Here is a 10,631-nt window from a genome sequence, read left to right on the forward strand (position 1 = left end):
CAAAGGCGCAGGAGCTACCGACAACGCCACACAGACAGCTGTTCCAACTTGCACTCTTGGTATGCACATCTATGTTCCTAAATCCTGTATTATATGATTTCTTCATCTAGTTTTGTTTGTGGATATTACAAACTGCACATGCCTTTTAGGAACACAGACTCATCTGTACCGTCCTAGAGTGTCTACACAGGCTTCTGTAAATCCTGCCAGTAAGGTGTCATTGGTTTCAGCAAGCAGCAGCAGTTGCATGCCCGAGTGTGGCGATAGCGGCATGGGCAGCCACTTTGAGATGACACCACCAAACATGTCAAGCTCACAGGTTCCTGCCTTGCCTCTCGACACCAGCCAACCGTTGCTAAGGAGCTCCACCCCGATACCAAAGGAGCTCAACATAACTGTTGAGTCTGAATAGTACGTAGCTTAGTACAGACAAACAGTATGCACTCTAAACGGGAAAAAAAATTGGACAGAAAACTGCGCATGGATATTATTTACGTCAAAATACGTATTAACCGAAGGGACCACATATAACATACTGGGCAAAGTAATCTTTGAACAATCCTGTTGCTTTGCTTATTGAACGCAGTTTCCATGAAATGTTTCTTTTTTTCTTTCTGCAGCCCACGTGATCCGCATGACACGACTCCAGTTCTCAGAAAGGCTGTGGTCTGAAAGGCTGTGGTACAGCCAGCCATGGGTGGGCAATAGGCCACTGGGGAATATTTTGCTGTGCTGCGGGATACTTTTCTCTGGTACAAACATTGCCAAAGCCCTCCGAATGCTGAAAATTATGGGAGTCCCAGCACTCAGGAGGTCCCAGTTCTACAAAACGCAGCAATGTTATTTGTTTCCTGCAGTAAACAATGTGAGTATCTCTGATATTTAGGATAAGCTGACTGTGTGACTTATAAATGACATCAGTCAGTCCTCTCATGCTATATGTCTTACTACAAGTGCAAAGTCACAGAGTGCAAAATCATATGCAGTGCATACATTAATATAAGCGCTGTTCATTTACAGGTATACGAGACGAAGCAGCAACAACTGCTGGAGGAGCTGCGCCCAGTGCCTTTAACACTTGCTGGTGATGGGAGGTGTGATTCTCCGGGTCACACGGCCTTCTATGGCACGTATACATTACTGGAGATCACTGCCAATCGCATTGTACACTTCGAGTTAGTCAAGGTAAAAACGTGTATCTTTGCGTGCTATGCCAAGTACATTTCAATGCAGAAACTTTATGGGGCCATCAGTGGTAGCAAATTCCTGGTAGAACTCTTTTTGAAATGCTGTTATATTTTTATTGATTCTTTCTGATTTTACAAAATTTAAACCTGCAAACACAGTCTGGCTATCACATTATGTCACATGCACCTATAAAGCAGCAGATTGAGAACCAATCCACGTGGCAGTCGGCCCTTTAAACGCTTTAATACCTCACAGATTTTTAGCAGTATACATTGATGAATTCACTGGATTTCTTTCTAACTACTAGGTCACAGAGGTGACAAGCAGCAACGCCATGGAGAAGCATGGGCTACAAAGATGTCTTGCATTTCTCGAGGTGCATGACATGGTAGTAGACATGCTTGTCACGGATCGGCACACAGGCATCAAAGCCATGATGAGAGACTTGTGCCCCCACATTAAGCATCGATTTGATGTGTGGCATGTTGTCAAAGGTGAAATCACAGTGAAATTGAAGCTTACAGAAAAATTTTACATGTGTGCTTATAACAGGTATCAAGAAGAAACTTCTTGCTCTCGGTCGCACAGCAAAGCATCAGGTGGTGCAGCTGTGGATCGAGAGTATAGTTCGGCATGCCTACTGGTGCCCCAAAACCAGTGGGGATGATGGTGAACTGTGCCGGGCTAAATGGGTGTCCTTGATGAACGATATCGTTGACGTCCATCAACACGAAGACCCTCAGTACCCTGTCTGCTACCACGGGCCAGTGTCCCCACCAAGGGAATGGCTGAAGGAAGGTGAGCAATTGAAAATCTATAAAGAATGATGTGTAGTAAAATTTCATGACATATAATTCCAGAAAGTGAGACCTACATGCGCGTGCATGATATACTGATGGCTCCTACACTTCTGAAAGACATTCCGATGCTGTCATCTACAAATCAGACATTTTGCCTGGAAGCATTTCATAGCGTTCTCCTTCATTTTCTGCCAAAAACACATGGCTTCTCAGATGCTGGAATGCGTGCGAGGTAATAATAGCACTTGAAGGTTATGATGTTATAGAGAAAGAAGCTAGCAAGGTGAAATCACAAGCAATATGCATTGTTTCTTGTCAGAACACAACTAGCAATCTTGCATTATAACGAAAATGCGGACCGCGTCCAGCTGGTGGAAGATGGTGCAAAGCAGTACCGCCTGAAACCATCCAAGGTGAAGAAGACGTGACTTGCCGTCCCACTGAAAGAAAATGCCACACACAGTAAGCTATACAAACATTAGGCATGCAATGAGAAACATTGTGACTTGGCAAAACATGTAATAACTGTGGCCTTGGAATTATATAATTACGGATTTTTCTCATTTTGTGCGGACTACACAGTGACACAAACTAATGTAGTTTTGAGTCGCATGCAACGGTACCCAACCTTTGAATCGGCAAAAAAGGCACTAGTGTTCAAGGCTCAGCCGGCCCGCTCAACAACGTATGGTGAGAAGCCCACCCTTGCCGATGCTGTTAAGCAACACAGAGCCAGGTATTTATACTGCAGATGATTATACTCGTGTATCTACTCAGCATTTTACTAAGTTTACAGCGCTGTCTGCAATGCTGAGTACATTGTTACCTCTTCTGTAAATAGGTTCAACATTTGAGGGACCCCGTGATGACTCTGAAGCCGGCCCCAGTTTTCTTTGAAAGTCCGGCATTTGTCACCTCTCTTCAAAGAAGACAAGAAAAAAACGGCCCTTATCAGGGCCACCCAAATGTCTTCAACAGAGCCCAGCGCTGCGTTATAAACCCTTGCTAATGAGAAATGCAGCTGCTGTGCTCAACTGTGTGTGGATTACCAACATTCCCATTGTCCTTATAAAGTGGCAGCTGAGATTTTATGTCCCAACATGTGTAGCTAAGAGGCCACCCAGTGGCTAGTGTGTTGTTTATTGGCCATTTGTATATTTTTTCTGCGCATCCAGCTCTGTGATGTGTGTATGTGGTGTGGTATGTGTGCGTGGTGATATGTGTACGTGGTACAGAGTCATGTGGGCATTTTATCATTTCCACGTTTACTTTCAGATAATTTGTATCGCTGCACCGTGCCCTCCGTTGACATTTTCCACCGAAATGTGCATTACCAGTCACAGTGACACCAATACGCACTACGTCACTGACCAGCATGGCAAATGGTAACCCTCTCCGTAATCACAAAGTACAGCAACTGCATGACCTATGTGCATGTCTGCCCCTCTATCAATTTTCATGAAAGCAACATGGACGTACTCAGGATTTTTTACAAGTGGAGCAAAGTGCTTCTGGGGGGAGTGCGCAAAGCTCATCCGTCTGTTTTCCTTGGAGACGGACGCTGGTGACATGTGGTTGCTCATAGGTTCATATTATAATATCTGAGAAAAATATATATCGGTATACAGGGTGTCCCAGAAAACGTGTCATTGAATTATAATAAAAAAAACTACACCACCTAGAATCATGCGGTCAACGGCATTTGTTCTTCTAGGTTCATGCCACCTCCTGATGTGAAGGTCGTGTAACGTAAGTTTAATTACGTAAGTTTTCGCGAACTGAAGTCTGAAATTTGCCAAGTAAAGGTCACTTTTTTACCCCACCAATGTGAAGAGCGTGTCTAATTTATTCAAATTATTGATAATTGACAGGGATATTCAGGGGCTATCCCATCAAAAAAAAGCTAAACATCATGCTCTACGGAGCTAGCGCGCGACAAATTTTTCAGAAAAATCTTTGTCAGTCTGACGAAAGGAGGTTGGAAACCCAGCTCACACCTGCAACGTAGAAAGAGAACACAGGTATGGCGTATCGCGTCCGACTTTCGTTGGGATCGCACTTTCCCTCTTCGAATTTCAGGTACTGTTACTTTTTCTTCTATCACTCTGTGGGCTGGACTTGGAACCTCCTTTCGTCGGACTGAGAGCGATTGCGCTCGAAAAGTCGTCTCGCGTTATGGTTCCGTGCTACGAAAAGCATGATGTTCGGCTATTTTTTCCGATGGGATAGCTCGCGAATATCACTGTCAATTATCATGAACTTGAGTGAATTTGGTACACTCTTCATATTGGTGGGGTAAAAAAGTGACCTTTACTTGGCAAATTTCCGAGTTCAGTTCGCAAATACTTACACAATTAAACTTACGATACATGACACTCACATCAGGGTTTGGCGAAAACCGAGTAAGAACAAATGCCGTTGACCGCATGATTCGAGGTGGCATATTTTTTTTATTATAATTCAATGACACGTTTTCTGGGACACCCTGTATGGATAAGAAGTAAACAAATTTCAGAAGTGATATTGAAGCTCCAGGGAGGGGCCATAACCCCTCCTTGCCCACCCTCTGGGTACAACCATGGAAAGCAACCTATATTGACACCAGACTACAAAGGATCCTAACACTGTAAGCCGTGAAAATTTCCGACCTGATTGCTTCAGACAAGTTGCTCCTATATTCATTTGACAAACTATGCACTATTGCGTAGGTGATACCTGCAAGAAACAATGCATGTGTAGTAGATAAATGCAAAAAAAAAGTGTGTGAGAGAAAGATTTGGAAATTTGCCATGTTCATCAATAGAATCAGTAGCTCCAATCTTATGGCATTGCGTGTTTGCGTAAAGCTGTCTATTGGTCATACTGGTATTCTATTGAAGCTTTCCCTATTTGTGGGAATTTCCACAATGTTTTCCTAGAAATGTTGATGCAAATAATGAAGATAAGGGCTTGTTCTATGCAGAGGCAAGGTCTTTGCTACAGACATGTGGGATGGCCCTGAAAAGGGCCTTTTTTTCCTTAGACGAGGGGTAAGTGAAGATCTCGACGTAGATCAGCTTATGTGGATCTTTGTGTCTGTCATCTCCTCCTGGCACAATGACGATGAATGGAATGCCTCTGCCCACCAGGTTGACAAGCTTCCAATGCTTCCTGGGGTGGATACCGAGAACAGCATCTTTCAAAAGTCCATCCAAGACCATGTTCTTCCTGCAGTGGTGTTGGCAACAATTTTTTGTCCCTGTAACCATCCGGTACCAACTAATGGTGACAGGCGCATGTGATGCATAGGATGAAGAGCCAAAATGCTGAAATGTTATCTAAGGACCGGGGAACATAACATTCTTGAATGCAAATAAAAAGCTGTGTAACAAAAACAATACATTACTTTTCACGGGAAGTAGCCTGTGTACGTGGCAGATGGGAACAGGTTCCGAATAGTGCGCACAACACAGCCTGGAATCTGACGTCTGTTCCTTGGGCCAAGGTACCCCCATATCCAATTGGTGAAACATGCGTATGCTGTATATCTGATGCACCTGTCAAAAGTAGTTGAAATGCAAGTCAATCCTACGTTTTTTTATATGTGTGTGAGAACAAATGTCGCGTGACGGTCTGTTAAACAATCCCTGCAACTCTTGTGCCTTTGTTTCATCCACATATCCCGTATGCCTTCCCGTTCCCAATAATGGAAAATGGATGCGACATACCTGTTGTCGTTCGGATCCAGTGGCCGTAGCTCACGGCTGTGTCGCCGATACGGAGCGCCATTAACTATCAAAAGTTCCCGGCGCGTACAGAAGTCGGGGAACAACACATGTTGCGTGATGCAGCGAACGCCGGCGCCGTTAACAACAGGCACCACGCGATCAACAGCCATGCAACACACATATTCGTCAACCTCCTGCGGCGAGCAGTGGCTACACATGCACCTGTAATGATTGTGCGAGTTAGAAGTGGTCACGAAACGACTCAATGTGCACAAAATCGCCCGTATTTACTGTATAACAGTCTTACGTACCTAAAGTCAATCGGTTGAATATCGTCTACAACTTCCACTTGTTGACCACGTTGTTGTGGCAAAGGGTCAGCCTCGTAAGGATCGTCGATATCCTCGTAATTCAGCCGATCGACGTCAATGAAATCATTCTCGTCACCGCTGAGCGACAGGGATTCGTCACTATTGCTAAATTCGCTGTCAGACATGACTACGTCGTGCGTCAACTACCTACGACCCCAGCTACTTACAACTGCCATGGCAACCGCGCCGAATGCACACAGCTGCTTTCGTTTCTGCTGAGCCAATGGGCGCACTACCAGAGCCACCCGCGGGTCGACGTCATACGTGACGTTACATGAGAGGGAAGCGCAGGTTCCGTCGTCTGCTATTACGATGTGTTTCGACAAATTCCTCGAAAACGGCTGCGTTATTCCGAATGAAACTTTCACGGTTGTACTTGTAGAGCACTCGTGAATATAGTTTTGGGTAAGTTTCGGAATCGCCCCGGCTGTACGAGACCGTCCCTTTAAACCCCGTACCTTGTTCCCCTATTGCACCTTGAGAGGTCGCGTTTGACAAAATCACTTCCAAAACGGCACTTGAAATTGACAGTTTTATCAAGTTGTATAGTTAGGTTGAGTCAGAGAAAGGACTGCAACGGAAGGTTCTTTATTGCCGGCTGGGTGCCAACTGAACTCGATCAGGGTGGCCGAGTAGAATGGTCAAAGGCTGGCGCGTAACACGAGGGGCGTGCAAAACTCGATGTGCCTGCGCACGGCGCACGCCATCTGTGTCGTCTGCTACAGGGCCCTCCCGCTGGAGACAGCCCAGGCTGTCCGGCCATGAGACATGCTTAGAGCGGCCGGGCGCAGAGGAGCGGCTGTTGGGAGCGACGGACGACGAGGAACCGGGTGCAAAGGAGGCGACAATGCCGGGGTTTTCGAGGTACGCCGGTTTCAGCCGGTCGACCGAGACGGTATCCTCTTTCCCGTTTACCAAAATGCGGTATGTTTTGTCGTTCCTGGCGAGGACAGGATGCGGTCCGGAGTAAGGCGGAGAGAGGGACTTGCGCACAGAGTCTGTCCGCAGGAACACGTGGGTTGCCGTAGGCAGGTCTTGGGGGATGTTGGGGCTATGGTGGGATGCAGCTCTCGACGGGGTTGCCCGCACAATGCTGAAAGAGCGATGAAGGCGCTGAAGGAGGGCCGAAGGTGATATGTCGGGTTTCGACGGGCTGAAGAACTCTGCGGGGAGGCGGAGTGAACAGCCGTAGACGAGGTCGACGCAACTGCATCCGAGGTCCGGCTTAAGGGCGGCACGAATACCCGAGAGCACGAGAGGGAGATGGGAGACCCAGTGATCTCTGTCTTCGTGGGCGATGAGCGCGGCTTTGAGGTGGCGATGTAAACGTTCCACCATGCCATTAGAAGCAGGATGATAGGACGTTGTGCGTAGCCTGGTGGTGCCGAGGAGGGTAGCGAAAGCGGTGAAGAGCTGGCTTTCGAACTGCCGCCCCCGGTCAGTTGTGATTTGGGAGGGTACGCCAAAACGCGATATCCACATAGACAAGAAGGTGGCGGCGACAGTTTCGGCTGACATGTCTGGCATGGGGAACGCCTCTGGCCATCGAGTGTAACGGTCCACGGCGGTGAGGAGATAGCGATTGCCGGAGGACGGGGGCAGCGGTCCCACTATGTCCAGGTGGACCATGTCGAAGCGGGCGTCGGGGAGAGCGAAACGTCCTAGTGGGGTCACAGTGTGGCGGTGAGTCTTCGATCGCTGACAGCGTAGGCAGGCACGTGCCCAGGTTCGCACGTCGCTGTTTAAGGAAGGCCACACATAGCGGTCTGCTACGAGGCGCTGAGGCGCACGGGTGCCAGGATGGGCCAGGTTGTGCAGCGCAGCAAAGAGTGACCGTCGGAGGTGGGCGGGGACGAAGGGTCTTGGCCGGGGCGTCGTGGTGTCGCAGCAAATGGTGCGGGAAGAACCGGGTACAGGGAAATCCAACAGCTACAAGCGAGGAGCTCGGGCGGAGGCGCAAAATGCGGAGCTCCTCGTCGTGGGCTTGGGCTTCGGCTATGACGTCAGGCGACGAGGGGTCAGTAGCAGACGACACAGATGGCGTGCAAAACTCGATGTGCCTGCGCACTGCGCACGCCATCTGTGTCGTCTGCTACAGTTTAATATAACAGGGTGATTCCATCTCAACTCATGCAGGGTGGTCCGGACACCATCACCGATTTCCCTTGAAAAAATATATGTTGTACCGCAACACGCATACACACAGGAGCAACAAACATTTTGGCTCTATGTGTTGTGATCCGCCCGAAAAAAAATCCCAAAGAAATTGACTCTGCGACGGAGCTTTCTGACGGAACGACTTCCTGAGTCGAACGACGGAACGTGAGTCAGAAAGACTCAACAACAACAACAACAACAATAAATGAAGAAGTGATGATGACATGGGATGTTTCCCCGTGGTAGCCACAGGACACTACCCCATTTCACAGTGGTTAATATGAGAGGATGAATTATGGTGAGAAGGAAGCAACGACAGGTCGGAGTTCTGCTTAGAGCTCTTCAAGGAGTCCAGTGGCCTGCATGAAAACAAAAAGGGAGCGAAGAGCCCGGCACTGATGTTCAGGGGAGCTCCATGGGCCAAGTACTTTGGACAAGCTGAATGGTCTATGGTAGAGGAGTTCAAGTTGGCGTCGAAGTACCCGGCGTTCACACGTGTACCGCTCACAGTCCTCGATGATATGGGGGATCGTAGCTGGGGTGCGGCAAGCTAGGCACAGCGCCGTGTTACTGTAACCCAGCTTAGCACGGAACGCAGGGGTGAAGGCGACGTTGAGTCGTAGACGCCGCAGGACTGTCGTAAAGCTGCGAGGGAAGCCACCTGGCATCCTAAATGATAATGACGGGTCCACTGCATGGAGGAGCGACCATTGAGTGATGTCATGCAGCCATTGCTGGCGGGCCAAGGGTGACACCAACGCAGACAAGTAGGAGCGCCTATCCCCGTTGGAGAGGATAATGGGCAGGGCTCTGGAGATACGGTGGGCCGCAGCAGCCGCCAAATCTGCCTCTTCGTTGCCCTGAATGCCGGTGTGGCCGGGGACCCACTGTAGGGTCACCCGGTGTCCCTGTTCGCCGAGAACCCTGAGCGCCGTCAGGATACTAACAACCACCGGGGCCAACGAGCCGCGGATGCCCATGGTTCCTACACATTGCAGGGCTGATTTTGAGTCGGTGTATATCACCCAGGAACGTTGAGGGTACTTTGAGACAGACTTTAGAGATAACAAGATGGCATACAGCTCCGCAGAGGTCGACGAAGTGCGATGTGACAGGCGGAACCCACATGATAGTGACTCCTCCGGTATGACAAAGGCAGCGGAGGAGCCATCCGATGTAGACGAACCATGTGTGAACACAGCCGTGCGGCCTCTGTAGTTTGTATCCATCATTTCCAAAGTAGACTGCTTGAGAACCGAAACGGGGATCTGGCTCTTCGGCCCCAGGAGGCCAGGGATGTGTGTCGAGAGGGATGGGCTCGGCAGTGTCCATGGTGCCACTGAAGGGGCGGTCGGGGCAACAGTGAAGTCAGGGATGTTTCCAGATGTTGCTGTAACACATAGCGAGAGTTTACTGTTCTTCCGCCTACGTAGCTTTTGAACCAGAGGATGACGCCGGTGGTGAGCGAGCAACCGTAGGTAGTGTCGGATGGTTTCTCTTCGGCGGAGGACATCGATGGGTATTTCCCCGGCGTCGGCGATCACCATCCGTGTCTCAGCGCTGCGCGGGACACCAAGGCACGTCCGCAGGCTGCGTGCCAGTGTACACCGAAGCTTGTGCTCAGACGTGGCTGATATACCGTGCAATACGGGCAAGCTGTATAGCAGGGAGCCGCGAACCAGAGTTTTGTGGAGCACAAGAAGATCCCGCTCAGTGCAGCCCCAGCGCAAGCCGGCAAAGTGGCGAATCACATTCCCCCAGCGCTGAGCCTTTGAGATGATGAAGTCAATGTGCCTTCGCCACGACAGGTTGCGGTCCAGGATAACACCCAGGAACCTGTGAAACTTGACTTGTATGAGGGGGCAATCCCCAATCCGCAGTTGGAACCTCCGCATCTCTCTTCGAGTAAACGGAAGGACAGCGCTTTTTTCGGTGGAGATATCCATCCCCGCGTTCAAGAAGAAGTTGTTGATGGCATCCAGTGCTCTTTGCAACCGACGTTGAATTGCCGGCCGGGACTTTCCAACAGTCCAGATACACACATCGTCCGCATATATGGAGAGATTTACTCTCCTCGGTAGACATTCCTTGAGATCAACCATGACGATATTGAACAGTAACGGACCTAGGACACTTCCTTGCGGGACACCCTGCGGAACAGCAGTCTTTTCTGTGTCACCCTAGCCTGTTCTGACAAAAATTTGCCTTTGGCTCGGGAAGTCGGAAAGCCATGCAAGCGCTTGCCCAGGCACTTGCGACCGAAGTAACGCATGCAGAACACCGGGGTGACTTACGGTGTCATACGCCCGCTTGACGACCAGGAAGACAGCCATCACGATTTGCCTCCGGGCTTTCGCTTCCTCAACAGTAGAGACCAAATCCATCACCGAATCCATTGAACTACGATG

The 10,631-nt window shown here is 49.2% G+C and overlaps 1 long non-coding RNA gene across 1 annotated transcript; it reads right to left on the bottom strand.

The window, feature by feature from the left end:
• Nucleotides 1-1,701: 1,701 nt before the first annotated feature.
• LOC135369249 (uncharacterized) lies at nt 1,702-2,409 on the bottom strand. Its single transcript, XR_010415029.1, has 2 exons — nt 2,063-2,409; nt 1,702-2,002 (listed from the first exon to the last, which is right to left on the bottom strand). It is a non-coding gene; the product is annotated as an uncharacterized LOC135369249 (long non-coding RNA).
• Between the last annotated feature and the right edge of the window lie 8,222 nt (nt 2,410-10,631).

This window comes from Ornithodoros turicata, chromosome 1 (assembly GCF_037126465.1).
Source record: "Ornithodoros turicata isolate Travis chromosome 1, ASM3712646v1, whole genome shotgun sequence".
Lineage (NCBI taxonomy): Eukaryota > Metazoa > Arthropoda > Arachnida > Ixodida > Argasidae > Ornithodoros > Ornithodoros turicata.